The sequence below is a fragment of the Salmo salar genome, chromosome 12, assembly GCF_965601325.2.
Source record: "Salmo salar chromosome 12, fSalSal1, whole genome shotgun sequence".
Taxonomy (NCBI): Eukaryota; Metazoa; Chordata; class Actinopteri; order Salmoniformes; family Salmonidae; genus Salmo; species Salmo salar.
In genome coordinates this window covers 65,991,767-65,997,214 of record NC_138302.1, presented here as the reverse complement: position 1 = coordinate 65,997,214, position 5,448 = coordinate 65,991,767, and positions in this window count along the sequence as shown.

Genomic DNA, 5,448 nt, shown 5'->3' with positions numbered 1-5,448 from the left:
GAACCTCAGAGTAGGTGTACTGATTGTAGGATCAGCTTTTCCTACACATTGAGTACAGTTACACTGACAAGGGGGAGGTTATCCTAGATCACTGTCCCTACTCTGAGACACTTTGTGAATATGGGCCCTGGAAGAAAGCTGTTGCCCAATACCTTGCACAGAAGTCGTTTCACCACAATACCCTACAGCAGGGGCAGGCAATCCTGTTTCTAGAGTGCCGCAGGTAATGCAGGATTTTGTTCCAACTAGGAACCACACCAGACTTTGAGATACGTTTGCTCCGTTTGGTTGGTGTGCCGGGGTGTGGCTTGAAGCAATGAGTGACGTATTTAAAGGGCAGCGGTGCATTTTGAACCCACAACCCAACACCTCCCCGTTTTTTACTGGTCGTTCAGTACAGCACTGTTTCCATTCAATTGAACATTCTATTACATTTTTATGTACTGAACGCAGTCCTGACCAACCAAAACTAATTGATCAGTTCAGTGATTGCCTGGTCTTCCTGGTCTTCCAGGTCGGTTAAATCAAGGTCGGTTAAATCAAAAACATGATTGTGTTGCCAGGGTTGCCTCCCCCTGCCAAAGAGGTATTACAGTCAATGTTTATCAACTGAATAGTGTATGTGAATTTCCTTATCAATGACACTAAAAGGTTGAATTGTTCAGGCCACTGCATGCTGTGACATGGGCCTGGATAGTGACATCTTCTTCAAGCTGCCTGTCTGAACACTGTGGCCTTCAGTGGTACCAGAAGAAAGGGCCTTACCTCGGAGTACTGCAAGTATCTCTGTCACCCAGCCATTCTGGGAGACCGAGAGACTCACTCAAGATGGTGCCGACAGACATGGTGGCTCTGCTTCAAGCTCCTGTATCTAGCTCCTTCTAGCTCCTAAGCAACTTTGCAGTATTTTGTTTTTGTTGTGTGTTATTTCTTATATTATTAGCCCAGAAAGAAGCGGTATTAGGAGTGGACTTCTAGTCCGACCCAGGATGCGTGCACACCATCCACCGCTTCTGAGTATATTACTCGCTAATGTTTAGTCTCTGGACAATAAAGTAGACGAGCTCAGGGTGAGGATCTCCTTCCAGAGAGACATCAGAGACTGTAACATACTCTGTTTCACAGAATCATGGCTCTCTCCGGATATACTGTCCCCGTCCATACAGCCAGCTGGGTTCTCAGTAGATTGCGCAGACAGGAATAAAGAACTCACTGGGAAGAAGAAAGGCGGGGATGTATGTTTCATGATTAACTACTCATGGTGTGACTCAAGTCCTTTTGTTCACCCGACCTCACAATCAAATGTCGACCATATTACCGCCCAAGAGAATTCTCTTGGGTTAAAGTCACAGCTGTGTATATTGCCCCTCAAGCCTTTACCTTGACAGCCCTCAAGGAACTACACTTTGTGCAAACTGGATACCACATATCCTGAGGCCGCATTTATTGCAACTGGGGACTTTAACAAAGCAAATTTGAGGAAAACGCTACCGAAGTTTTGTCAACACATTGACTGTAGTACTCACGCTGCTTACACTCAACCACTGCTACTCCAACTTCCAGGATGCCTACAAGGCCCTCCCCCGCCCTCCCTTTGGCAAATCAGATCATGACTCCATTTTGGTCATCCCGACCGGCCGGCAGAAACTCAAACAGGAAGTACCCGTGCTAAGGTCTATTCAACACTGGTCTGACCAATCAGAATACATGCTTCAAGATTGTTTTGATCACACGGACTGGGATATGTTCCGGGTAGCCTCTGAGAATAACATTGACGAATACACGGATACGGGGACTGAGCTCATCAGGAAGTGTATAGGAGATGTTGGACCCACTGTGACTGTTAAAACCTACCCAAACCAGAAACTGTGGATAGATGGCAGCATTCGTGCAAAACTGAAAGCGTGAACCACTGCATTTAACCATGGCAAGGTGACTGGGAATATGGCAAAATACAAACAGTGTAGTTACTCCCTCCGCAAGGCAGTCTAACAGGCAAAATGTCAGTATACAGACAAAGTGGAGTAGCAATTCAACGGCTCAGACACGAGACATATGTGGCAGGGTCTACAGACAATCATGAACTACAAAGGGAAAACCAGCCACATCGCGGACACCAACATCTTGCTCCCTGACAAGCTGAACACCTTCTTCGCTCGCTTTTAGGATAACACCGTGCCACCAACGTGGCCCGCTACCAAGGACTGTGGGCTCTCCTTCTCCGTGGCAAACGTGAGTAAGACATTTAAGCGTGTTAACCCTCTCACGTGCGCCGGCCCAGACGACATCCCTAGCTGCATCCTCAGAGCATGCGCAGACCAGCTGGCTGGAGTGTTTACGGACATATTCAATCTCTCCCTATCCCAGTCTGCTGTCCCCACTTGTTCCAAGATGTCAAACATTGTTCCTGTACCCAAGAAAGCGAAGGTAACTGAACTAAATGACTATCGCCCCGTAGCACTGACTTCTGTCATCATGAAGTGCTTTGAGAGGCTAGTCAAGGATCATATCACCTCTACCTTATCTGACACCTTAGAGTCTAGGGTGTCAGGGCCTAGACCCACTAGGGCCTAGACCCACTGTCTAGGGCCTAGACCCACTTCAATTTGCTTAACGCCCCGATAGATCCACAGACGATGCAATCGCCATCGCACTGCACACTGCCCTATCCCATCTGGACAAGAGGAATACCTATGTAAGAATTGTATTCATTGACTATAGCTCAGCATTCAACACCATAGTACCCTCCAAGCTCATCATTAAACTCAGGGCTCTGGGTCTGAATCAGTGGTGGAAAGAGTATCCAACTGTAATACTTGAGTAAAAGTATAGATACCCTAATAGAAAGTCACCCAGTAAAATAGTACTTGAGTAAAAGTCTAAAAGTATTTGGTTTTATATATACTTGTAATTGCTAAAATATACTTAAGTATCAAAAGTGGAAGTAAAAGTATAAATAATTTCAAATTCTTTATATTAAGCAAAGCAGACTGCATAATTTTCTTGTTTTTCAGACATTATTTACAAAAGATGCATTTGTGTTTAGTGAGTCCCCCAGACCATAGGCAGTAGGGATGACCACGTTCTCTTGATAAGTGCGTCAATTTGACAATTTCCCTGTCCTGCTAAGTATTCAAAATGTAACGAGTACTTTGGGTTGTCAGGGAAATTTTATGAGGTAAAAAAATATATATATATATTTAGGAATGTAGTGAAGTAAAAGTTGTCAGAAATATAAAAAGTACAGATACCCCAAAAAACGACTTAAGTAGTACTTTAAAATATTTTTACTTAAGTACTTTACACCACTGGTCTGAACCCCGCCCTGTGCAACTGGGTACTGGACTTTCAGACGGGCCACCCCAGGTGGTGAAGGTAGGAAACAACACCTCCACTTCGCTGATCCTCAACACAGTTTGCAGACGACAGTAGGCCTGACGATCAGTAGGCCTGATTACCAACAACGACGAGACAGCCTACAGGGAGGAGGTCAGGACCCTGGGAGAGTGGTGCCAGGAAAATAACCTCTCACTCAATGTCAACAAAAAAAAGGAGATGATCATGGACTTCAGGAAACAACAGAGGGAGCACGCCCCTATCCACATTGATGGGACCGCAGTGGAAAAAGTGGAAAGCTTCAAGTTCTTCGGCGTGCACATCACTGACGATCTAAAATGGTCCACCCACACAGACAGTGTGGTGAAGAAGGTGCAACAGCGCCTCTTCAACCTCAGGAGGCTAAATACATTTTACAGACGCACAATTGAGAGCATCTTGTCGAGCTGTATCACCGCCTGGTACGGCAACTGCACCGCCCGCAACCGCAGGCCTCTCCAGAGGGTGGTGCGGGCTGCCCAACGCATAACCGGGGGCAAACTACCTGCCCTCCAGCACACCTACAGCACCCGATGTCACAGGAAGGACAAAAAGATCATCAAGGACATCAACCACCCGAGCCACAGCCAACCACCGAATCCACGGCCTGCTCACCCCCCTATAATCCAAGAAGGTGAGGTCAGTACAGGTGCATCAAATCTGGGACCGAGAGACTAAAAAAACAGCTTCTATCTCAAGGCCATCAGACTGTTAAATTGCCATCACTAGAGGCTGCTGCCCTATATACATAGACTTGGAATCACTGGCCACTTTAATAATGGAAGACTAGTCACTTTAATAATGTTTACATACTGCTTTACTCATCTCATATGTATATACTGTATTCTATTGTACTATATTTTAGTCAATGCCACTTCGACATTGCTCAATCTAATATTTATATACTTCTTAATTCCATTCTTTTACTTTTAGATTTGTGTGTATTGTTGTGAATTGTTAGATACTACTGCACTGTTGGAGCTAGGAACACAAGCATTTTTCTATACCCAGAATAACATCTGCTAAATATGTGTCTGTGATCAATAAAATGTGATTTGATCTATTTATGTGTGCATTTATTTCTTTCTAATTATGGCAGGTTTGGTACACCATATTCGCCCTCCCCCATACACTGTGTTCAACAGCTGCCCAGTGGAAAGCAGTTACCCATGATGACTCAGGAACCAATTGAAAGAGAGGGCAGGCTTTCCCTGGGCAGTTCCTGCCTGGCCCAGGACGCGGGTCGCAGTGATTCTGCGTTCATAACCAAGTGGGAAGGAGAAATTTACCACATCTGACTGGTAAAAAAACAGATGATTGGCCCGCCAACTGATAATTTGGCCTACTAGTGGGAAACTCGTCTATCACTGAACTGCAACTTCTCCCACATGCTGAACTCTGACATCACCTACTAAGGAAATTACCTCTAACAGCATTTTCGCATTATTTATAAAAAGCAATCTATTTATATGGAGTTTGAACACTATAACAAAGACACTACAGTATGAAGTTAGACAGAAACTGCTTCTCCAATAGAAATCCCAGATCAAGCTTGAAGGCGATGTCATGGTGACGTTGGCTAGCTAAATTCATGTGTAGAAACACTTCATCAGATCTGAAGGTCGTCTCGCGCCAAACTGAGCAAGCCTTCAAATCAAAAGCACTCCTAAATACAGTTGTTTTAATAAATTCTAATGCGTCAGTTTGTCACTTTCAAGAGGTTGGAATAAGAACATGTTCAACTACTTAAAAGACAGTGGCTCGAATCTAGGTTGTGCCTTTAGATTTGGCAAAAATGAACAACTAAGGAATAATTTGTCCCTTCTATCAGACTTCTCAAACCCGAGCCTGGTCTGCTTCGCAAGAGTTCGCAGAAGTCTCGCAATGTAGCACCTCTGGGTTTAGAAACTCTGTGACTATTAGTTTACAGTCATGATATATGCAATTATAGTTTATGATTGACACAGTTTGTTTGCCATTAGTCAATCAACGTTTCAATGAGTCAAAACAGATGAATGCATCTAACTCGAATTTACGACTTTACAACTGGTCATTACCACCATCCCACTTGGT